The sequence below is a fragment of the Vombatus ursinus genome, unplaced genomic scaffold (assembly GCF_900497805.2).
Source record: "Vombatus ursinus unplaced genomic scaffold, bare-nosed wombat genome assembly UNPS02014841.1, whole genome shotgun sequence".
Classification (NCBI taxonomy): Eukaryota; Metazoa; Chordata; class Mammalia; order Diprotodontia; family Vombatidae; genus Vombatus; species Vombatus ursinus.
The window spans coordinates 26,375,320-26,402,615 of NW_020954619.1; the positions used below are offsets into that span (position 1 = coordinate 26,375,320).

General features: G+C 33.5%; 1 protein-coding gene across 1 annotated transcript in view; it reads left to right on the forward strand.

Moving 5' to 3' along the window:
- CSMD1 (CUB and Sushi multiple domains 1) overlaps positions 1 to 27,296 on the forward strand; it is a 2,488,924-nt gene that overhangs the window by 648,808 nt on the left and 1,812,820 nt on the right. The window lies entirely within an intron of this gene.

A 27,296-nucleotide genomic window follows, 5' to 3' on the forward strand; every position in this document is an offset into this window, starting at 1 on the left:
GATAGATAGATAGATAGATAGATAGATAGATAGATAGATAGATAGATAGATGATAGATAGATAGAAGCACTAATTTTTCATCTCTTCAGCTTTGTATCTAATTGTCTTTTGGTCCAAATCATTCTGACACAGTAAGGTAACTTCTGTCTGGTACTCATACATTCAGCCTCCTGAACACAGACTTTCTAATGGCTACTCAAATGATAGATTTTTTTTATACGTTGAGTGCTCCTATTTTACAGGCATATAAACTGTGCTTGAATGGAAATCACAGTGAGATTGATTTAGGGAATTTTTTGGGGGTTGGGTAAATTTAATCTTTGCTAATTTAGGCCATTTCTTATATATAACTACCACCAGAACTGTACCTAAGCAGAGTGATTTGGGCTTAATCCCATGCAACCAACCTTAGAGGACATTGATAACATTTGTAGTCCTTCAATAGAAGAAAGGATTTAATATAGGACCTAGTTCACAAGAAGAATTAGATAAAATAGGAAGTTTCCTGATGGCCTGCTTCTCGTCCCAAGAAGCTGTAACCTGCTGTTGCCCTGACTTCCTTTCACCTTCCTCCTACCAGATTTTTCCCACTTTTGATGACACATTTTTACTCCTTTCCCTGATTACAGTTTATATTACTCCAGATGTAAAAACTGCCAGTTATAGCTCTGGATATCTTTATGCCTGAATCTGGAGCTAGTGGCCTAAAAGGGTTAATCTCCCTTTCTGACAACTGGGAAGTAATTGAGAAGCTGAAGAATATCATAAGATTAATGGTTACTATTGGCTTTTGGATTTGGTTATATCCATCCCTGCTTTCTCTAAGCACTAAATCTGTGTAATTCCTTTATCACATAATATCACTAAACTGTTTCCAAAGCAGCCAGCCCATAATGGTTAGTGGTAAAATATACTTTTCCATGTTGTTCAGAGGAAAATAAGAGCTAATACATTAGAAACCTTGGCCATTCTCCGTTAGTCCAATTAAGATACCCAGTTGACTCATCAAGGCAGAATGCATGCATTTGGTTATTTTACTCCTTGTTTCAAGAGTTACCTATGGGTAACACAGATGAGGCAGTGGGAATACTGCATGACCATTTGTGTGCTTGTGGTGCAAGAATGGTTGAAGGATAATGTATACTGTGCACAAGCACCATGTGTCTTTGTTGAAGTCCTAACTCTGTAGGAAGGATTGTTGGTCTTTAATCAGATCTGAAATGAAATATTTGTATATTATTTTTGTTATCACATATTGGGGAAAACATGTTATAAGTATTTATTTGACAACATTTTAATAGAGATAAAGTGCTTAATAACAGATAGAGTTTTGGAATTGGAGTCTGGAAGATATGAGTTCAAATTCTACACCAAACACTTAATAGTTATGTGACTCAGTGCAAGTCACTTAACCTCTCTCATCCTCAGTTTCTTCAGTAGGGAATAATAACAACACATGCTTCTGAGTTGCTATAAGGAACAAGTAAGATAATATTTACAAAGAGACTTGTAAATGTCAAATCTTAATTATTATTATTTAATCTAAGTCTCAGGCAACTGCTAATCTTCGTGTGAGCTACCATAAACTACAGATCTTTAATGTATATGTGCATGACTATATCTATAACTGTGGCATGTTTATTGATATGATGTATGTCTATATCTATATACACATACTTATATCTAAGAAAACACTACTATAAATACAAATTAGTATTACATGGATGAGCAAAAACATGATGCATTTTCTTGGGGATGTGTCTGGTTATTCATCTTTCTCCATATTAGGAAGCTCTCTTTATTTGTCTGAGATTTACTTCTCCTCCCAAAGAGACCTCTGGGAGGTTTGACTTGCTGTGTAGGCAGTTTGGAAGAACAAAGTAAAATAAATATTAAATTCTGAAGACAACAAGTAGAAAAATGTGTTTCTCAAGCAGGACTTGAAACCATGTCTTTTAGGCTATAAGGGCATCCTTTTTATTACCTTGTATCTATTTAAATCAAGTCATTTCCTGTACATATGATAAGCTTTCTTTTATATTTCTTTATCTGTGTTCTTTATTTAAAATCACATATGTCTGGAATATCCATACTTGTTGTCTCTTTCTGACTTAACCAGTACTTTTAGAAGGAGTCATATAGAATTATTGAAATTGCAATTGGACTAATTGGTGGTAACACTATGTGCCAGGTGGCAATGTATGAAGGACAAGTGATAAAGGGAAGATAAAAGATAGTCCATAAATGAACATTAGTAGGATTTTAGGATTTTTTTTATGTTGCCATGGCTCAATCATGACCCTGAATATTCTTTCAGCAATTTTACCTGTTTTTTATTCCTTTAAGTAACATTTTCAATAGTATCTATATACATAATGAGTGAACTTTCATAGATATACTTCAAAATATTTAATAAATTTTATAGATATTTTGAATGATAATTCTTGGTCACATTCATTTGATAGTCAGAAAACATCATAATGTTTCTCTCTTTTTTTTTTTATAAAGAAGCCCTCTCTCATTTAGACTGAAAGGTCCAGAAAGGTAGAGACGTGTCTTATAGCTCTTTGAGTCCTTCACAATTTTCTCCCTATTCTTCCTGATAGGCAAATTTAAAAAAAAAAATTGCCTTAAATAAGAACTTAGAAAGGAGATCTTTGTTGATTAGATTAACCTAGATCAATTTACTTTCTCTTCCAAATATACAGGAGAGCTCTGAATAATTAATAGAGAAAAAGACATACCATCTAAACTTTACATTTCCTTATTTGACTGGAAAAGTAAACAGTTACCCCTTATATATCACAACTTTTGTCATCACGTTGCAATATGTTGTAGCTCAGCATAAGAAAATAAATGGAAAATTTTTCAGAGTTTTGAGGAATCTGCAGAACACATGCAAAGGCCAACAAGTAACACAGAAAAAGTTTAGAAACTCAGGAATGCATAAAAATATGTATATAGTATTATAAAACAACCTTTTAATATCATACTAATTCAGATTTCTTCTCTGGTAGGAAGGGAGGGGCAAAAATTTTTACCTATGGGATGGTTGCCCCACTTGTAAGCCCCATGATATGGAAGAAATAACTGTATTAAGTAAATAATGCATTAAGCATATATTAAATGCTTGAAATGTATATTAAAATGAATTATTTGTTGGATTTATTTTTTCTTCCTTGAGTTAGTATATGATTTAAATAGATAAATAACAATTGAATTCAATGAAAAAGCAATTATTATATGTAATATCCTATGCTAGACAAGGGACATTGAATGAAAAAAAAAAGATAAGTCTCTTGAAAAGCTTCTATCCCACTGGAAATGTTATGACATGTGCACAGATTAAAATAATTCATTGGAGGGAATATTGCATGCGGATTTGGAAAAAGGACAGGAGATACCTAGTCTGACTGTTTTAGAAAAAAAATTTGATGAAGAATACTTTCAGCAGGTTATATGAGGTAAGGTTTCATATGAGTTTTCAAATATTCATTGAACCTTGAATGCAGAGGAAACAAAGATTCTGAAATGCTGAGATGAAGACAATGCAGGTCATGGTGGAAAGTTTGCACAAATTCAAAGAGGATGGAGGTGGAATTTCATATTCAAGGAATAGTTGAATAAGTAACTTTGGCTGGAGAACTTAATGAATGAAACAGAAGAACATTAAATAAGAAAGGTTAATTTGAAGAAAGATTGTGAAGTTTGAAAAGTTCTTTTTTGGCTCTAGACAGTCAGTGTCCATTTTTTTTTCCTGCTTACTTACTCTCATACTTTTTAAAAAATTCTTTTAGGAAACTTTCTCAAATTGTTCTGGGGAAAACAGGAGATAAAATAAGGTGCTTCTGTTCTCCTACCTTGGTTGAGGATCAAGAGAAGGTTGTAGATAAGATTACTATGGAGAGAATACTAGTATTGGTATACACCTGTTGAATAAGTTTTGAAGTATCTATGACTTTGGAAAATTTTTGAAAAAATTGTAATATGAAGCTCTAAGGACTCTAAGTTGGAATTGCTCTGTTTGCTAAACCACAACCACAACCCTTATTTTTTTATTTTTGTAGACACTTTTTTTTTGATTGGCAGTGGGTGGGATGGTTATAGGTAGGCAAAAGAGATTTTGTTCCATGATCTGTGGCAATAGATAGATAGATAGATAGATAGATAGATAGATAGATATAGATATACACAGACACATCATATGTATATACACACACACATATATACATATGTGTCTGTGTGTATGACACGCATCATATATGTAACATACATGTGTGTATGCATAAGTCTATATATGCTATGTATATATACATGTATGTGTGTACATACATACATATATGTTACGTGTATATAGAAGCTTAATAGGACCTGATTTGTTTTCCACTTCCAGAGACAAAACTTCACCTCTCCCCTCCTTGAGAAGGCAAGTGATTTGGTTTCAATCATACATGTGAAATCATACAAAAACATTTCTATATTAACCATGTTATAAAAGAAAACAAAATAAAATAATAAAAAATGAAGAAGGTTTAAAAAGCTTGCTCAAATCTGCATTCAGAGTTCATCAGTTCTCTTTCTCTCTGAGGTCAATCGCATTTTTCACCTGGGTCCTTTGGAATTGTCTTGGATCATTGTCTTGGTCAGAAGAGCTAAATGTTTCCAGGTGATCATCTTTACAATATTCATGTTACTGTGTATATTTTTTTCCTGCTTCTGCTCACTTCACTTTGTGTAATTTCAAATAAGTCTTCCCAGGTTTTTTTTTTTCCTGAAACCATCCAGCTCATCATTTCTCATCCTGCTATAATAGTATTTTATTACTGTTATACACCACAACTTGTTTTGCCATTGCCCAATTGATGGGCATCCTCTCAATTTTTAATTCTTTGCCAATGTAAAAAGAGCAGCTACAAATATATTTTTTCTGACAAAACTATATCCTTTTCCTTTGATCTCTGTGGGATAAAAATGTAGTAGTGGTATTGCTGGGTCTAAGGATCCGCACAGTTTTATAGCACCTTGCATGCAATTTCAAATTATTCTCCAGAATGGTTAGATTAGTTCAAAACTCTACGAACAATTGATTAGTGTCCCAACTTTTCCCATATCCCCTCCAGCAATTGTCATTTTCCTTTTCTGTTATATTAGCCAATCTGATAGGTGTGAAGTCATATATCAGAAATGTTTTAATTTTCATTTCTTTATTTAGTAGTAATTTAGAGCATTTTATGTGACTATTGGTATCTTTGACTTTTTCTGAAAACTACCTTCTCATATCCTTTAATCATTTGTTAACTAAGAAATCGCTCTTATTTTTATAAATTTGGTTCAGTCCCTTCAATTTTTTAGAAATGAGGACTTTGTTGCAAATTTTTCCCTGTTTCTTGTTTTCCTTCTAATTTGGCTGCATCAATTTTGTTTTTGCAAAAACTTTTTAATTTCATGTAATCAAAATTATCCATTTTATTCTATTACCTGCTATCTCCAGTTTTGTGAAAACTGGTCTCATCTATAGCTGTGACAGGTATATTTTTCTAAACTGCCAAAATTTACTTATAATATGACCCTTTAGGTCAAAATCATTTATCCGTTTTGACCTCTTTGTATACAGTGTGAGGTGTTGGTCTATACCTATTTTCAGGCAGACTACTTTCCAATTTTCCTAGCATTTTTTGTCAAATATTAAATTCTTATCCTCAAAGGTTATACCTTTGGGCTTATCAAACACTGGATTATTATGGTCTTTTATTGCTGTGTATTATGTACCAAATATATTCTACTAATCCACCACTCTGTTTCTTAGACAGTACCAGATTGTTCTGATGATTACTAGTTTGTAATATAGTTTTAAATATGGAACTGCTACACTGGCTTCGTTCTCATTTTTTTTCATTTTTTTCTCTTGATAGTCTTGATTTTTTGTTCTTCCAGATGAATTTTATTACTATTTTTTCTAACTCTATAAAATAAGTCTTTGGTAGTCTGATTTGCGTGTCACTGAATAATTAACAGATAAAACTGTTATTTTATTATATTGGCTCCACCTATCCATGAGCTATTAATATTTCTCCAACTGTCTTGGATCTGTTTCATTTCAGTGAAAAGTGTTTGGTATGATTTCAATGTGCTAGCACAGTGGTACCTCGTAATCTCTTTCTGACTAGTTGCCAGATCCTCTTACCATCTCTGGCTTGAGTATTCCGGAAGCTCCTGCTGCTTCTGTCACCACCACCTACTCCCATCACTGATATTTTATCCACATGGACTTGTAGCTAGCCTCTACCCCATGTCACAGATCTCTTTTTCTGACCTGTTAAGTTGTCTTGGGCATTGGCTTTGCCACTCAAGAGTAATATTTGAGGTGTTTTTTAAAGGGTTTTTTAAAGGGAAATTTTGCAGAACTCTGATGATTGCTTCTCTCATCACAACTCCATCCCGAATAATTTTTTATGATTAATATAGCTAAATGTAATATAAATATGCTATCTAATATACATATGAATTGATACAGCAAGAAAAAGAAAAGAAAATCATATAAATATGTGCATATGTATGTATACACACATACATATATATTTCAATCTGCACTCTGAGGACATCAATTTTCTATCTGGAAGTGGATAGAATTTTGCACCAGGAGCCCTTTGGACTTGTGGCAAATCATTGCATTAATCTGAGTTACTAAAGCTTTTGCAGTTGATTAACTTTACAATATTACTGTTACTACATAGGTTGTTATTCTGGTACTTCTAGATTCATTTTTCATCAGTTCATGTAAGTCTTCCCAATTTTTCTTTGTTTTTTTTTCCTATCCTCTTCATCATGTCTTATAACACGATAGCATTCTTTCACATTCATATACCATAACTTGTCTAGCCATTCCCAAATTGATGGGCTTATCCTTACTTTCCAATTCTTTACCACTACAAAAAAAAAAAAAACCCTATAATAAACAATTTTGTATGTATGGCTCCTTTACCTTTTTTCTTTGATTTTCTTGGAATTTAGATCTAGCAGCAATATTGCTATGTCACTGGGAATGAACAGTTGTATAGCCCTTTGAGCATAGTTTCAAATTGTTCTCCAGAATGGTTAGACCAATTCACACTTCTGCCAACAGCACACTTTTTCCACATTCCCTCTATTTTCCCACATTCCCTCTAATAGGAGTTCTGAGATACTGGGGATACTGAGCTTCCTCACCAACTTCAAAGGGAAATGGAGGCCAGTCAGCTAAAATAATTGATTTCTCCACATTATGCACCTATTTTTTTTTACATTTTATGTTCTTTATTTATACAGATAATAATTCTTTGTTTTTTTCTTTCTAATTAGTAGATATGTTTCAAATAAATACAGTGGAGAGTAAAGATTATTTCATTTTGAGCAAGGAGAATTTAGATTGAATTCTAGATTGAATACTTACAAGATACGTGATTAAACTTTTACTATGTAAGCTTTAGTTTCTTTATCTTTAAAATGGAATAATATTCCCTCTCAATCTTGTTTTGGGGATAACTATGAGTTGCTATGAGTGAAAGCAATATTTTGTTTTGAGAAGCAAAGCAATTGCTAGTGGAGAATGAAGGGGAGCAGGAGGAAATCATTAAAAGGACTTATTGGTCCTTGGTGGTACAATGAAAAAGTCATCAACTTTCATTTTATTCAGTCAAGAGAAACAACAAGGCTTTGGGATTAGGGAACTGCTTAAACAACAAGAAAAAAATAGACATATGAATGACCTAGGTGAGAAAGAACATTTTGGGGCAAATCATGTTTCTTTGGAGAAGGCCCCCAGGCTGAAGTGACACAAGCTTGGATTTTAGATGATTTCTTAAAGAAGCATTTCTCGAAGTGAGTAGGTGCTGAAGAGGAGATGAGAATTATGTAGTAAATTGTGGCATACTAAGAAAGCTTCTTCAAATAAATTGCTTAGGGAACAAGAAGTTTCAAGATAGCTTTAATCATATTCTAAATAATTTTGTTTTTCAGACTTTGTTTTCAGACTACTGTGCTAGGCACAACAAAATAAGACCAAGGCCTGCCAAGATGTGACTTACAGTCTAAGAGGGACAATTTGACATACTGAGAAGAATATGACACAAATTAATATATGAGGCATATATGAGAATCATGATTACAGAATTTTAAATTGAAACAAACCTCAGAAACCCTTTATTACTACCAAAAGAAATACAAGAAAATGCTATAAATGTTCTGGATAATGAATATGCATAATTTATGAATACGAAGAAAAATTTGGTGCACAAGTTACCATTTGAGTTACCCATTAAATGATTCGATTCAATAGAGGGAGAGGTAGGAAAGAGGGACATTGTACAAACTTGAGAAGAAAATAAAACAAGAAGGATGAGAGCATAGAACACATTTTTGTTTTTAAAGGCAGTAATACAGTTTAGCTGACACAGAGTATGTGGAGGGGACTAAATTGCATGAAGATGGAAAGTTACACTGGTGGATGATTTTGAAAGATCTCAGATGTCAGGCAGAGGTTGTTAAACTTTATTTCATTGGCATTAGGGAATCACTGAAGATTTTTGAGCACAAGAGTGATGTGATAATATCTGTGCAAAAGATTAGTGCAGAGGTAACGTGAAGATGGGTTGGAATGGGGAGAAAATATTACAGTATACTGAGAGGGTAAAAATGAGAATCTATATTAAGCCCATTGCAATGGGAATATATGGAAAGGGACATTAACTGGAACTATTATAAAGGTGGAATGGACAGCATCATCAGCAAAGGAAACATTTCCCCCATCACAATAAAGATTGTCTCCTATATACTCTTAGAAATGATACCATATCCACAGGTAAATTTTTGTAGCGCATATTTTATAAATGTCTTTCCTTTCACAAATAGTGTGTATCCATATATATTATAATGTGACAAGATCAGCTATTATTGATTATTTTGATTTATTTTTAGTTTAATTATAGAATTAAACTCTTTTTTTTTTTGAAAAGCTAGCCCTAACAGCTAAACCAGACTAACAAAGATAGTTTCTTAAATCTAGGTTGTCTGCATATTTAGAAAATAGATAGATTGAAAAGACTTTATCATTTAGTAGCAGATAATTTAGAAGAATAAAATAATCATAAGATCATAACATTTTTCAAAAAGTTAAGTCCCCTTTCTAGCAGAAATGGGGGTTGATCAGAGGCTAAATTTCCTTTTCTGGCTTCTGTAGAAAGGTTAGCCAGAGATTAATTTCCTCTTTTCAGTCTTAGTGGTAAGATTCCTTTTTTTCTTGAACTAGTGTTTAAATTGATTAATACACTCTTCTAAGGAAGATGGGAGGGAGAAGGGGGCTTTTAACTACTGCCCACAAGTTCTTCTTTCCAAGTACACTTTCTAATTGTGAAAGGCACCACCTCAAGGAAAGGACTTCTGGGATAGGATTAAGAGATAAACTAACTAGTCAGGTCACCTGCCTTGTCCAATTGAATTATATTCAAAACAGATCTTTGGATTTATTTTATTCCTCTTTTCTCTTATAAAAATCAATCTTCGTCTCTGACCTCTGAGGAGTCAGGTGACCTGATTCGGTATGCAAATGCTAGCTTTGCAAATTAAATCATAGATGGATCAGTAACTTTGTCCTCATTTTCCTTTTTATTTTAGGCAATTAATTTTAACAGCTGGACAAGAAGGAGTTGATTAGAAAATAATTGAGGGATGATCAAGAAAGGGGAAACTTACTTCTTGGAATGAATCACATAAGTTAAAGCTGGTTTGTTAGTTAAGTTTAGGAGAAAATGTGTCAATGTGTTGGATTCTGAAAGACAGCAGTCAAGCATATATGGATAGAAAACAAAATTAAATGAATGCACATAAACTGACAGAATAACATTGGTTATGTTTCACAAAGAAATATTTTATAAATCTAAGAATCAAACAGGTGTCACATTGGGAGTTAGGAAACTCAGATTCAAATCATAACTGACAGTTTACTAGCTTGGTAATTTTGTGCAATCTTAGAAAATTTCTGAAAAGATAGTTGGTCATGACTTTACACTCAGGTTAGTAATTTTCTTGAAGATTTAGCTAAATCAATGAGTTTGCTCACACATGTGTATTTTCTAAAAATTTACAGTCTTGGGTGTAAGCATTCACATTAGCTTAAAGGCAATATTAGACAGAGGAAATAACATTAACGTGAGTCAGAAAGTATAGATTATGCTCTCTGGACCTTCATTATGTTCTCTGTAAAATGTAGAATTGAACAGGTACCCTCAAGCTCTTACATTCCTTGAATATAGGATTCTAAAGGTATGAAACATATATGATTCTAAATACATAATATTCATTTTATAGGAAATATGATTCTAAAAGTATCTCATCAAATGAAAGAATGAATGTAAACCTCAAAGCACTTATATAAATCCTGGCCTATATTTTCTTATCTTTCATGTAATGAAGAAATGAAAGAAATAACTTTCAGTCCTTAGAAACTGTTATGCATCATATGTTTATCATAATTCCCGAAGTTCTTTGTTCATGATTGTGTTGAGATGAACATCCCTTTTTTGCTTTGAATACTCAATATATCATTATATTTGGTCAGTCAAAAAGTATTATTAAGGACTTACTATGTATCAGGGACTGTGCTAGGCACTAGATATAAAATCTGAGCACAACATGTACCAATAGCCTAAAGAAACATGCAAATGTTTGGTCTTTTCCACTGGGTCTTTAAGTCAATCCTTAAGGGATACAGTAATTTGTGTCCATTTCTAAATTTACAATTACCATGTAAATTCACTGGAGTTTTTGATAATCTTGCTAAGTACCCATGTCAGGATCTCTTAGCCTGAATTATCTATAAAGACTACAGTTAAGCTCTAACTTTGCTAGTTATATTTTGTTTAATATTGACCATGAACTTTAAATGCCAATTTATGACCTCATCTAAAGGGAGATACCACATTGGCTGAATATGATAGAGATACTTGGAGATGTTAAAGACCATGGTTTATTCTCAGATTATTTTTTAAAAGTGCAGAATTGTTTGAATTAGTAATTATATTCATTTTACTTAAAAGAAATTGTATATGATTATATTTAAGTGTGTGATTATGTTGCCTAGTATTGATCTTAGGCATTGGGCAAGAAACAATTTGGTATGATAGAAATTGTCTTAAAGTGGGAAATATGATGATGTGATTTCAAGATCATGTTGAGGATTGAAGATAATATCTTGGATCTATGCAATGTATACCCTATGTCACTTCAGACAAAACACCTTTTTTCAGATAATTTTTGCTCTCCTCTTTAAAATGAGTGATTGATCTCTTTTATTTTTATAATAAAATTGTATTGATATCTTTTTAATATCATAATTTATTCTCTCCATTTTTCTATCCCACATAGTCAAACTATATAAGAAATATTTTTAAAGAAAAAAAAACCTCAGCATAATAACAGTACATCAAATAATCTGAAAATAACTATACATAAACGTGTGGATGTTTCTCCTCTTCACAGGGTGAGGTGTAGGTGTGTTTTAATATTTCTTCTTTTGAGCCATGCTACTTCATCATAATTTTGCAACATTCACTTTTGATTTTTTTTTTCATTCTTTCTGTTTACCTTGTTGTAGTTATATTTTTATTGGCTTTTCTTACTTCACTCTATATCAATTCATGTAGAACTTTCTGTGCTTCTCTGTATTTGTCACATTTAACACTTCTTATACCACAGTAATATCCCCTTACATTCACTTACAACATTTGTTAGCAATCCCTTTATGAATGGGAATCTCCTTTTTTTCAATTCTTTGTTATCAGAAAAAATGCCACTATAAATGTTTTGGTTTATGTGGGAACTTTATTCTTTTTAATGGAGTATTAGGCCTAGTAATGGCATCCAAAGGTCAAAGAGTATGCACCTTTTAGGCACTTTATAATTTCAATGTGCTTCACTAAATTGTATCAATTTACAACTTCATGTCTATCTGTCCACAACTCATTCCCCATTTTATGAATACTATCTTTGGTGATCTTTGGTGATCTTTGCCAACCCAGAGGGTATGGATGTATTGATTTGCATTTATTTCATCAATAGATATTTGGAATATTCTTTCATATTATTGTTAATAATTTACAATTTGGGGAAGACAGTTTGTTCATATCCTTTGACCATTCATCTATTGAGGAGGCTTAACTAATTTCTAAGGAGGCTTCAAACTCCAACTTATTTTATGATTTTATTCTGTAAAGCTATGTTTAGTATAATTAGTTCTTGGATTATTATTTTGAAATGACTACTTCAGTCCACATATAAAATATTTATTTTCAACCACAAAGTGAAAAGAGCAAATCATTTTTGAACTTCTATTCAAGTAATATTTAACTTGTCATTTTTTAATTGAATTTACAATTCAGAAAGTTATTTACTTCGCCCACATCTTTGCTGCTAGGAAATATATATGTGTATATGTATGTATATATGTGTGTATGTTCCTAGAACTAGTGGGGTGAACATCTTGAGCTTAGATGTCTTCAAATACATATTTTAGGGATATTTGCTTTTTTTTAAAATGATTGAACTATTCTTGGGAATGAAAACTACCTATTTATTCTACAGTGACCTATGTTGTATGAACAACATACATGAATTTCTGTATAGTTGGTTAAGACTAGGTGGTCATTTAATTAGCTTCCCCTTTTTATTTCATTGAACCATGTCCCCTTTTTCTTAAAATAGCATTTTAAAAATATTAAGAGCAAGGAAGAACTGCATTTAGGAATGAGGGGAGTGCGGGAGAGTGGACAGCTGGTGTGTGTAGGATGTTGCAGTCTTCCTCTGTCATTCTGTTCAAATGTAGGAGGGGACCAAATGGCAGCATTTATCCAGGAATAAGATGCTGAACACATTTCAGCCTTGGCCACGTTATCTGTCAGTCCTTCTTGGCAAAGTAGGAAAGTTTTCAGCATTCCCAAATCAGAATTTTTTTTCTTAAGACTTTCACACTTGCCTAAATTCTTCCCACATGTCATAATGCTGACATGCATAGCAAAAGTTTATTTAGGAGCTATTTATTGAACTAAATCTTTTAAAGGAAATGCTTGGATGCAAGAAAGGAACTATATCTGAGACCTTATGTCTGAGTTCAATGATAACAGGAAGCAAATTTTCAAAATGTTCAAGTTTACTAAACCAGTGTTATTTTTTAAATGATGCTCAGTATTACTCCTTACTTATTATTCTTAGAAAAGACTGGAAAATAAGCTGAAGCCTTATTTGCTTTGAAACATCAATGAAACCCATTATGAGCTCATGTGTGGGGCTATTTACTACACTGATACAATTTTCTATCCATCATCCCCTTCTAATCCTTTACAATTTGTGCCCATAACCTTTTAAAGACCCTCCATGGAAGAACTATGCAATATCCTGGAGAGAACTTCCTCTAATTCATTGTTGTGCCATTGTTTGTACAATGTTATACTTTCTTTGTATACCTCTTATACCTTAACCTTCCTAACTAAAGATCTAGCTTATTTCCCAGTCAATTTTTTATTAAAAATATTGTTTATGTCACCATTCAAAATAGCTATTGCCTATTTATATACATGAAACTCTCCATTGTATGTTGGGCTACCTATGATTTGAAATGTTTCCATTATATTATATTCATGCTATTTAGTCATATAACACCAGCAACAGAATATGATAGAGAGGGGCAGGGAGAGAAACAAAGAGACAGAAAAACAGAGAGAGAGAGATGGAGACAGATAGAGATAGAGATAGACAAAGAAAGACAGAGACAGAAAAACAGACAGACACACAGAGACAGACATATAAGAGACAAGGAGAAACAAAGACAGACATAGACAGAGATAGAGACTAGACAGATAGAAAGACAGATTCAAAGAGGCAGGGACAAACATTTTGAAGTGGAAGACATATGACATAATCAAAAGCACTGCAAAAAATTTAAAAATATGTTTTTATTCTGAAACATTAAATAAAATTTACATTTCTACATAAATAGCAGAAGAAGAAAAAAGATTGGACATAAAATTTCAGGGATAAAGGAAGGAAGGAAAGAAGGAGGAAGGGGAATCATTGAGACATCTTTTTAAAGAAGCTGCCCAATTTTCCAAATTCAGTACAGAATTTTTCCTATTCATCTCTAAGTCCTACTCATAGTACATCTTCAGTGCTCCTCCATAGCAAATGTCTTGATAGAGTAACTCAGTGTGCTATCCATCCAACTGCACAACATAATCTGAGTAGCAGACATTTATCATCTATTTGATTTGTCCCATTTGGATAAGATGGGTATTTTCTTGCCTTGTGATATTTTTATATTAATAATTGGAAACAGTGAAAAGGTATTTTTTTTGCTGTTGCCTGTAACAAAGCAGCTCAAATCATTTTTAAAAATTTTGTTGTTATTCATTCATTCACTATTGTCTAACTCGTCATGACCCCATGGACCATAGTGTCCATGGAGTTTTCTTGGCAAGAACAGTGAAGTAGTTTGTCATTATCTTCTCCAGTGAATTAAAACAAAAAGAGGTTAAATTATTTGCTCAAGGTCACACAGATAGTAAGTGTGTGAGGCTAGATTTGAACTAGGTTCTTCTTGACTCTACACTCAGCACTTTATCTTCTGAGTCATTTAGCTGCCCCATTTTATTATATTATGGAAAATACTTTGCTATAAAGATTTTAATACTATAATCTATTGAGTCAATTCACCCAAAATAAATACACAGAGTTTTGTATGCTCTATTCCTTTCATTAAATTGTAGGACTGTGAAGGTGTAATCTGTCATGCGAAATTATCTGTTACGTTTTCATCATGGATTCTCTCAACACATTTATAGATCATTCTCATAAAGATCTTAAAAAAATTAAAAACTAGACCTTTGGGCTAGCCATTGCTTGTAAGTTGCATTTTAAAAAATAATAATATTCTCTTTCCTCCTGTTCTATTCTTATTCTTCCTCTTTAGATAATTTGAAAATTGATCTATAAAATCCTTGTAATATTCTTTCAAGTCAGGTATAGATGGATTTGTGTATGTTCTTGGTCAGCTCCAGATGTCCTCACTTTCTTCCTCTTACTTTTCCACTTTCTCATATACTGTGTTAAAGATTGAAGTGTTAAAGTACAAATGCTATCATCAAATACTACAACAGCTTGTTATAGAAAAATTGTCAAGTTCCTAGATTTCACTGAAATTTTTTTGAGGGGGATGAAAGCCATGATAAAACCCATGACTTTGGACAGGTACATCTTATTCCAAAGAAGGATGATACAAAAAAGAAAGTATGGTGAGAGAGATATATTAAGATGGTATGACTGTGTGAGGAAATCTAGGAATTGGAGTGAGGATAAATGATGAAAACTATTTCTGTGAAGATCATTAGAAGGAGGCGATTACCAGATTATATCACAGACTACCTGGACAGAAAGAGGAACTGGAGAACATGATTGCATAGACTACCAAACCAGAAAGATATCACAAGTCTGGCAGAGATGTAGTATATAGTAAAACACTGACCTAGACATCAAGAACAGTTAATACCAGATAAACCTCTTTTCTTTTTTTGGATATGATTACTAAATTAGTAGATAAGGAGAATTCTGGAAATCTAGCTTATATGAATTTTAGCTAAGCTTATGATAAAGTATTTCATACTATTCTTCCTTAGAATATGACAAGAAATGAATTGAATAATGACATAATTAGATGAATCCATAATTGGTTCTGATAGTCTGATTCAAAGAGTGGTTGTGGATACATTGTTTAATGTCAGCTTGGCAGTTAAGTCTCCACTCTAATGCCCTGGAAATATATGCTTGGCCCTGTGCTATTTAACATTTTTATCAATGATTTTTAAAAAAGGCAGAGATGGTATATTCATCAAATTTGAAAACGAGGAAGGATATCTTACAAATTGTATGATAGAGTCAGGATGCAAAAGGATCTAAATAAGCTGGAACTTAGAGTTGAATCTAAAGTGATGAAAGTATATAGAGATGAATGTAATACCTTTCACTTAGGTAAAAAATGGGGGGGGGATTTCACATACATATTATAGGGGAGATATGGTTACTCAACTGAAAAAAAAATACATGGATATTTTCATGTACTTCAATTTTAATAGGAATGAGCAATGTCATATGACAACCTAAAAAGCAAATATGATCTTAGGCTGTATTAAGGGGCAAACTTTCCACAACTGGGCAGTCCTCATGCCACTATAACCTACCCATGTCAGATCTCATTTGGAGTATTTTATGTTGAGTTCTGGTCATTGTAGTTTAAGAAGGATATTGATAAGTTGCAGAGTGGGCAGAAAAGAGTAACAAGGATGATGAAGAGACTTCAATTCATGACATAGGAAGATTACTTGAAAGGAATAGCTATGCTTAGCTTGGAGAAGACAAGACACAACAGGGGTTATTATAGTTGTTTTAAAATATATTATGGAGGGCAGCTAGGTGGTGCAGTGGATAGAGTGACCCTGAAGTCAGGAGGACCTGAGTTCAAATCTGCCCTCAGACTAAACACTTGACACTTACTGGCTGTGTGACCCTGGGCAAGTCATTTAATATATATATATATAGATATAGATATAGATATAGATATAGATATGTATTATGGGTTACCATAAGGAAGAGGGATTAGATTGTTCTGTTTATCCCCAGGTGACATCAATAATAACTTACTAAAAATAAGAATGATGAAAAGATGAATGGATTGCTTTAAGAAGAGGTGGGTTCCCTTACTTGGGATACTTTCAAGCAGAGACTGCTTGGGTATATTACAGTGGAGATTTCTTTGATGTATGGTTTGACCTAGATGGATGCTGAAGTTTTTTTCCTATATTGAATTTCTATGACTGTGATTCTACCAATCTATAATATTTTCAGGGGGTAACTGAAACCTCATTGAATTTTTATCTTTTTAGACATTTATGAACTTAGGTAAATTCAGAATTGTTCATCATAGTGACTCAAAGAGTAGTGGTGAAAGGTTCAATGTCAACTTGGCAGTAAGTCTCCATTGGAGTACCCTCTAATATGTATGCTTGGTCTTGTGATAAATATCTTAATAGAAATGTTAATTAATATTATATTCAAAATATTTAAGCACACATAATAATTTCATAAAACTTTTAAAATATTTTTCAACCACATTATATGTAGTTATTTAACTTGTGTTGCAACCTTTTTTTTAAAACGTGGACTTGTAGCCAACATATAACAAAGGAAAATTATCTATCTTACCTATTATGTCAGCTAGGGCTGCAGGTGTTAGCCTTGGTTTGTATGTCCAGGTGGGGATGGAGGTAGAGCACCAAATTTAAAACTAAAAGAACCTTTTTATATAGTTTAGTCCAATGTAGTCTATTGTACATATATCATATAATCTTAGAGGGTATCTAGAGACCCAGAGAGGTTAAAGTATTTACCTATAGTCACTCAATAAAATCAGAGTTTGGTGTTGGATCTAGGCCTTCTTAACTCCAAGGCTGGAATTATATTTACTATGCTACAATAATGAGTCCAAAATAAAGTCAGACTTGTGAATAGGTCTACACAGTCCTACTCATTCTATTAGTTTAAATGTTTAATCCATCCACTTTCATAATCTGTTACTTGAGCAAAATGTCAGGTTTGATTTTTTTCTTCCTTTTCTGAGTTGAGGTATATATAGATATTGATGTTGATATAGATGATAGATATAGATACCTATCATCTGTATCAATATCAATTTTTCTAATTTTCTATCTATCACAGTTTTTGGTCTGAGTTCATTGAGGAAATGTGTGGGAAGTTCACTGAATTTCACATCAGGCTGCTTTGGAGTTCAACCACTTCCTTGTGTGCCATAGACAAGTCAATTCCCTACACTGAATTCATTGTAACAGAAGGATTGAATTAACTGTTTTCTAATGTCCCTTCTGGTTTTAACATTACATGATCCTCACTTGTTCACATCGCTCACATTGTTTTGTAAAGGCAAACTGACTTTCATGAAAATAATACACATCAATAATGTAAAAAAAAAAGTGAATGTAATTTGTTCACTGCTTCCTGTAATAATGAGGCTATGCCTACTCCAACATATATAGCATTATTTATTTACACATGATGTTCTGAATAAGTCATAATTGATAAGAATGACTCTATTGCCTAGATTGTGTTTCAGAGTCTAGTTTTTCAACAACTATCTCTTGGTATTTGTGTTTCTCTGAAATTTGTTTGTGTACCAGTACTGTCAAAACTTGATTTTTATTTCAATTTCAAATTTACTGTCTAAACCTCTATGAGTGGAAGTTAAAGGTAGGTGGATTTTGGAACAACAGAAAAAAAAAATTCTCCATTATCTAAACCCATCAGGAAGTAGAATGGGTTATCTAGTAACTGAGGCAGTTAGATGGCTCGGTGGATAAATAAAGGGGCCTGGAGACAGGAAGACTTGAATTCAATGTGGCCTCAGACTCTCACTAGCTGTGTAAACCTGGGCAAGTTACAACCTTCATTTGCCTTAATCCATTGGAGAAGGAAATGGTAAAACACTCCAGTATCTCTGCCAAGAAAACCCCATATAGGGTCACAAAGAGTTGGATGTGACTGAATGACTGAACAACAACAAAAACAATCTGGTATTAGGGAAGAAGAATGAGAAGGGAATAAGTATTTAAGCAGGGCCTATTATGTGTAAAGCACTTTGCTAAGTGCTTTTTATAAATATTAATTCATTTCATCCTCACAATAATCCTTTGAATTAAGTATTGTTATCATTTACCTTTTGCAGCTGAGGAAACTGGGGCAAACAGAATTTAAATGTCTTATTCAGGGTCACATAGCTACCAAGTGTATGAAGTCAAATTTGAACTCAAGTCTTTTTGATCCCAGGCCCCACATTCTATTCACTGTGCCATCCACCAGCTGCCTCATTATAGAGATGTCCTTAACATTTGAGTTGTTTAAGAATACCAGAATGACTGCATGTTCAGGAAGTTGTAGAGAATTTTCCTATTTTGGATATGTATTTGGAGTAGATGACCTCTAAGAATCCTTCTAGCACCAAAACTAGGAGTCTGAGCGAAATGCAAAGTACTTACAACCTTCATGGACTTACATAGAATCATACTTTGGGCTTCACTTCATTCACCTGTAATATGAAATGAGGATGTCAGACTACTTGAACTACAAGGTTCCTTACAATTCTGAATTGATGAGCGTTTGAACTAATTAGTCTTTTTTTTATAACCACACCATTGTCTTCTAGTGGAAATGGGGAATTATGGTACAACTCCTAAGGGGAGTTATTTAAACTTTAGCCATAATGTTTCTATATTGTTGGCTTTTCTTTTCCATTTTTTCTCTCCTGACTTTTGTCTGATGTAGTTTTGTAGATTAAAACAGTTAGGCATAACTTTAAATAGCATATACTGTCTTCAATTATACAATCTGATGGCAAATATTCCATGACAGTAATTTTTGGCATTTGGAATAGGATTTGGAGAGCTTTACAGCAAAAACTGTGCCAGTGGAAAAATCCTATTTAGGAAAGCTAAATCTTAATATGTACACTATTATGCTCATTGCCATATGACAGATGTTTGGTAGCCAGTGTGATACGAATTAGTGCTGTCACTTTACTAATAAACCAAGAATAAAACCACTAGTGTTGTTTTCAGCAGACATTCTGAACAGAAACCAAACACTGAATCAGGGTATATAACAAGATGATATAATATGTTTTTGTGGCATGCAAACTCATTCTGAGTCAATACTGTGATATGGCCACCAAAAATAAGTTAATATGATCTTGTTGTTCAGTTGTTTAGTTGTGTCTGACTCTTTGTGACCCTGTGGCCATATCACACCAACAATGTCCACGTATTTTCCTTGGTAAAGATATTAGATTAACTTGTGATTTCCTTCTCCGGTGTGTTAAGGCAGAGATTAAATAATTTCCCCAGGATCACACAGCTAGTAAGTTTCTGAGGTTGAATTTGAACTCAGGTTTTCCTGTCTTCCAGGCCCAGTGCTCTATTCATTGAGCCACCTTAAATGCAGCATAGGGCCCAGTACTATGGAAATAGAATTCTAGTGCATTCTTCTTTGGTTATTTCATATCTGAAATACTATGCTCAATTCTGGGCAACACAGAAAGGATAAGATAATATTGAAGATAAAGGTAAGATAAGATAAAGACTGTGGGTATCAAGATGAAAAGACTCAAGCTTGTTTCATAATCAATAGCTGAAGAATCTTGGAGTAATTAACCTGTAGAACAGAAAACTAAAGAGGGAAATAATAGTTACCTTCAAGTATTTGTAGGCAAACAATAAAGAAATGGATTTAGATTTATTCTGGTTATCCACAGAGGGTATAAAGGAGAACAATGGCTGAAAATTACATAGGCAGATTTAGGCATGATACTAGGAAAAAAATTAGTTGGAGCTATCCAGGAGTGGAATGGATCATCTAAGGAGATGATGAATTCCCTCCACTAGAATTTATCAAGCAATAGTTAGATGTCCATTTGTTGAAGGTATATATAAGGGATTCTTTTTTAGGTATTGGCTATGCTAAGCAGCCTTTGAGATTCTAGGATTCTGCTTCTGTTATAGGAAGGATATAAATAAGAGAAAGCAGAATTATTTTTGGCAAAGGTAATTATCTTATATTGACTAAAAGTTCAATGATTCATTGTAAAATAGTCTCTTCTACAGTTAGTCAATATACGTTTATTAAGGACCTACTGTGGGTCAGGTATTGTGCTAAGTGCCAGGGATACAAAGAAGGCAAAAGACAGTCCCTACCCTCTAGAAGCTCTGAATCTAATGGGGAGAGACAATAAGCAAACAAATACTTACAAATAAGCAATATTTAAGATAAACAGGAAATAATAAAAAGAGGTGGCATGAGAAATAAGATGAGTTGGGAATGGCTTCTTGTAGAAGATAAGGTTTTAGTGGGGACTTAAAACAAACTAGTGAAGCTGGTAGGAGAAAGGAAGTGCAGTAAGGAGGAAGTGCAATCTGGTATGGTGGACAGACACAAAAAAGGTGCAGATCTGAGAAAATAAATGTCTTGACAGTTAAACAGCCATGGGGCCAGAGTCACTGAACTAAAGAGTACATGGTAGAGAGTAAGATGAACAGAGACTAGAAAGTTAAGAGGGGAGACATTATGAAGGGCTTTGAATACCAAACAGAAAACAAGCCAACATAACATGGTGGATATAAATTTGTCCTCAAAGACAAGGAGACCTAGATTCAAGTTCATTCTCTGGCATAAATTGATTTTTGACCATGAAGAACTGAACAAGTCATTTAATCTTTCAGTGCTTTATGTACTTTTTTTAAGAATGTAAGGTGCAAAGAAAGCACCGCCCTACTTTAGAAGAGAATGTTTCCTCATTCAGGTATTCTCTTTGCCAATTAAATCATAGATCTATTTCCTATTCCTATTGTTCTTCCACAGTGAACTTGGGTAACAAGGATTATCTGTTTTTGTTTGTTTGTTTGTCTTTAATTCTGGCACAAGACACAACCTGGATATTTTGACCACGCCACATCATTTAGAAAATAATAAAAGCTGATTGCATCGCTATCAAATTTTCAAAACATTATTATTATTATTATTGGCTGTGCACAGGCTATCTCCAAGAAATATGAATGGTATACTTAGTCTTTGACTAAGCACCACCCTTGTTCGCCTTACTCTCAGTACTTCTACCACACTCCTATCTCCATGTCCTGGTAGACTTTATATGCTATTCCTGGACTACTTAGTAATCCTATTAAGGCAAGCAAGCCTGGCCTTTATTCCCCCCAGGGAATTTAGATTTTCTGAGTTTGGAAGGACCCTGGAGCTTATCCTGTACAAACCTTTATCCAATTCAGGAATCCTTTCAACAGAAGGCTTGACACAAGAGAGTATTTCCTAAACCATGGCCATTTAACCCTCTACTCAATAAGCTTCAAAGTCTTCCTCTTAGCAATAAGACAAAGCATAAAGCCTCTGTTTAGCATATAATATGCTTCATAACTTCACCCAGTAGCCTTTGTCTTCACTTCCCACATGCTATTTTGCTACTACTCTCACACCACACTCCCATCATGTCTTTCCAATGGTTGTTCCCACATACCAGGAATGTTTTTTTTTTCCTCACATCTCACTTTTAGTTTGCCTGGCTTCCTTTAAGTCTCAGATAAAATACTCTCTTGCACAGGAGAACTCCCTCAGTCCTCTCACTTACCAGTGCATTTCCTTCTCAGATTACCTTCAATCTACTCTTTATCCATTCTGTTTATATTTTGGTATTGCATGTTGTTGTTGTTGTTGTTGTTTTAGAATGTATGTTCCTTGAGTGTAGGGATTGCTTTAGCCTTTCTTTTTATTCTCAATGCTTAGCACAGCATCTGGCACATGGTAAGTATTTAATAAATAAATATTGACTAGGCATTGACTGAAGTTTGCTTACACACACTTCTGGTGTACACAGAAAAGATCACTGTATCATAAGATAATCCATTACTTTGTCTAGCTCTCATTTTTAAATAGTTCTCAAAAATTAAGCCAAAATTAGCATCCTGTAACTTCTGCCCTTTGATTTTAGTTCTTACTATTGAAGCTAGACAGAATAATTTTACTTTTTATTTTATAGGACTACTCATCAAATAAATGAAGATAGGTACAACATCCCCCTAAAGTTTATTGTTTCCAAATTAGACATCCTCATTTATTACCACTAATCTAGTTTTATTTTGAGATTCCACCATTCTAGTCATCTTTCTCCAGATACATTCCAGTTTGTCAGCGATGCTCTTAAAATGCGGATGTTTTAATAAAATATGTTGCAATCAATGAGCTTGGATTTGGTAACCACTAGAATTTGAAATGCTTATTTATTCATTGACTATTGATTGCTAGAGCCTTTACTACCCACAATGAAGTGTGTACCATTTAAGATAGGAATAAATAGTACCCAGAAATGATAACCATACTATAAAAATTCTACTATTCAATAATGCTAATGATACTACTTAATGATTTTAACATAAATATGACAAAAAATATTATTTCTATTTTATTTGACATTTGGCATAAGGATGGTGTACATCATCATGCTACACTAATGTAGATTTGCTAATCATCATCCAATTCAATAAATATTTCAGTGAACTGTATTTGGATATTTATCTGTTAGTAAAAATGATAAAAAGAGTATGTTAGAACATGATATTAATAAAACAATTAGGATCATAGATTGAGAGCAAGAACAGAATCTTAGGGAACATCTAATTTAATACCTTGCTTTTACAAGTGAGTTAACTAAGATAGGAGAGATTAAGTGACTTATTCAAGGTTAGTTAGGAATAAGTGACAGAATAAAGATTTGAATCCCTGGACTCTAGAATTAATAATTTTTCTATTGCAACACACTGTCTCCTAGTAAATAAGTGCTCTAATAAGTGTGCTAGGTGGCACAGTGGATAGAGTACCTGGCCTAGAGTCAGGAAGATTCATCTTTCTGAGTTCAAATCTGGCCATAGATACTTAACTGTGTGACTCTGAGCAACTCATTTAACCCTATTTGACTAAGTTTCCTCATCTGTAAAATGAGCTAGAGAAGGAAATGCAAAACACTCCAATATCTTTGCCAAGAAAATTCCAAATGGGGTTATGAAGAGTCAGATACAACCTATAAATGACTGAACAATAATGAGCAATCTTTGCCTGAGCAAAACAAAACAAAAACTACTGACATTTAGAAAAAGAAGAAATAAGATTTTAGGAGAGACATTTGAAAAGTTAATTTGCTTTTTTTCAAATTTGATTCCCATAGTGGGAAAAAATAAAAGAGCAGATTATATAATATGCCCAATATATGTATGTGTATACACACACATACATATACATGTGATATATATGTGTGTGTGTGTGTATACAAATGCCACACACACATATATATGGATATATATGTCCCAAATATATCAAAATGTTGAAATTTATCACCAAATTCCTTTTATAAGCAATCAAAAGAGTTTTTAAGAACTTTCAGAAAAGTGAAAACAAAATTTTCAGCGTTCTGTTAGCAAGTGAAACCTTATCTGTTCATCTAGAGGGGAAGCTTTACATGGAATTGATAGCAAAACTTTAAAAAAAAACTCTTTAACCCACATGATACAGAACAGCTAGTTCAAGGACTTGATTAAGTTTAAGAATCAACAGTGACAAGAGTCAATTTCATTTTTAAAAACTTTATTTATTAATATTATTTTAGTGGAAACTAGATAGAAAAAAATGTTCCTAAGAATAGTGTTCTGAACTTGTAGTCCTTTTGAAGGGAAATTACTCTTTCAATTGATAACAATTTCTGAAAACATAGGCTTATAGAGAGAAAATAATACTGTTAGAAACTAAGCCATACACACACACACACACACACACATACATGCACATACACACATGCATATGCACAGATATATGTTTATGTGTGTGCGCACATGCACTTGTGTGTGTGTATATGATGATTCATATTAAATTTTAGGCCAGAATGAATGAGTCCAGGTCAGGCTAGATTCAGCCCCTGAATTCATATGCCTCAGCTCTAATGGAAGTAATTGGTGATGGGATTGGCCTTATGCCTTGAATGAAGTCATAGTAAGGGCAGTTTTTATTGAGTTCACTTGGTTTCTTAATATCATTCATTGATCTAAAGGCTTTATTTGAGGAGATAGATAAATCTGGGCTTTTGCACACTCTGCGGACTACCAAAATGATACTAACCTATCCATATTTATTCCTGTATTGTTGAAGAAAGAATGAATTACCTGCCATTTCCACATTTCTCATAACTTGATAAGACCATTTTCCTGGAAGGGGCCTCAAAAGCCATCTAGTCCAACCTGCTCACATTACAGATTACTGAGGCCCAAGTAATTTGTGACATACTCAAGGTGACATAAGTAGTGTCAGAGGTAGAAACTGAACCCAATTCCTCTGACTCTGAAGCCATTATTCTTGCCACACCATAACACTGTACCACACTGCCTCCTAGTGTCAGAGTTTGAGAGAAACTTCAACATCAGCTTTTTTTTTATTTGTTTAATTTTCACACATCAGTATTTCTGAAAACAAGAAGTATCTGGACTATTAAAACAATCTTTTTAACAAGACTCAGTGCTTCTGTTCTCCCTTCTCAGATCCATTTTACATACAACTGCTAGAGTATTCTTCTTAAATCATAAGTTTGATCACATTGCTATATTTCTCCCATACTTTCAATGACTTCATTTGTCCACAGAATAAAATCAAAACTCCTCGGTCTTGTATTCAAAACTTGCATAATCTGATCTCAATATATATAGATATATAGATATAGATATAGATATGTACATATGACCTTATTCCATTCTATTCCCTTTCATATGCTCTAACTAAACAAAACCAAACTATGATAAACTTACTTCTTCTCTATCTTTTCTTGTACCTACTGTGCTATAGTACACAATGGACAATTAATAAATGTTTTAACTAGTAATTACTTGGTTACAGTGACGTGAGCAGTTTTTTTTTTCTGTAGAAGAGACAAAACAAGACACACATCTCTGATATTAAGAAGCTTACAAATTTGGAGTATATATAAGATATATATAAAGATGTACATAAAAGCTGTCTCTGAAGGTTGTATGTTTATTTTTCTTCATTGAATGCCTCTAAGAAAAGGCTTGCAGACCACTTTTCTGCTGCATTATGAGGGGCATTGTTATGTTATTATTTTTGTTTTTTCAGAAAAGTATTGCACCAATAGTTGTTGAAGTCTCTTCCAAATTAGATTTTTTGAGAAACACTGTAATACAGTCAAAAACTACTATTAATAGTAATGATAATGATAATAAATCTTAGATTTTGAATTTGTCGTCCCAGGTTCAGTCGCTGATTCTTTCTTTTATTATTTATGTGACTTTGGGCAAACAACTTATTTTCTCAGGGTCTCATGATAAAGTGATAAATATCTATTAAATGAAGATTATAGGCTAATTTAGTGTTAAAATCCCCATGAGGAAAGTTAAAAAAAAAAATGAACACAAGTAAATAAGTCTAAAAGGGTCACAAATACATTTTAAAGCAACTGAAGGTAAATGCATGAGCTCACAGCACTGCCAATAGAACCACAGGAGACATTGTTCTCTCTGTGACTGTCCAGGCCCCTGGCTGTGGTGGTAGAAACTTTATTGCTTTCAATCCTCAACATACTGACCTACTTAGAGATTAGATGTCAGGAAATTAATAATTGCAGCACCTGCCGAGCTGACATCAACTCTTACACACTCCTACACAGCATGCAGTCACTAATCCAGTTGAATGATGTGGAGTTCAGGGCATGAAATATGGGGAATGACTGTCTAGCACCTGGGTGAGATTTAATAGCCTTGGTATTTGGTACTGCAAGAAAGATACCAAGGAGGATATAGACTCTAGTCCCTAACTTGGCTTTAGTTTGGGAAATTGGGACTGAAACATATTTGATAGAAACAGTGGTAAAAGTGGCTAAGCAAACAACTGAGCTTGAACAACAGACTCAGTGAAGAAAATCCTCAATCATTTTTGGCACTTTTTTAAATTAAAAACTTAATGTGGAAGATGGGAAAATTAGCGAGAGAAAGGGAAAACATTTATAACAAGCTTGGGCAATCTGCATTGGAAGTTCTATACTCTCTTGTGAAGAAGAAATTCTAATTCATGTATGCCACAGGAACTTCAAATGAATTCTAATAAATTCAGCAAGCCTTTAACCAGTGCATATCATGTGCACAGAGCTATGTGAGGAGTTGGAGTTACAAAGGTTAAAAAGAACACATTCCACATTTCTTCCCTTCAAGAAATTTCAATTGTATAGGTTTGGGGTATTTGTTCATTCTCCACAATGTTTATCTTTTCCCATGGATTGACACATTTAGGGGGCCTTGCATCCATTTCCTTTTATATCTAACAGTGGCTTCTTTGCTGTTCTTCTAAGTATACACTTCATCTCAAAACCCTGGGCATTTTCCCTGGCTGTCCATCTTCATCTTTGTCTCCTGGCTTTGCTGGCTTCCTTCAAGTCCCAGCTAAAACCCCACCTTCTACAGTTAAATCTTCCCCATTTCCTCTTAATGCTAGTGCCTTGCCTCTAATGATTATCTCCAATTTATTCTACATATATTTTTGTTTGTATACAGTTGCCCAGAACTGGGCATTTATCATTTTTTCACAATGCATAACAACAAAAACAA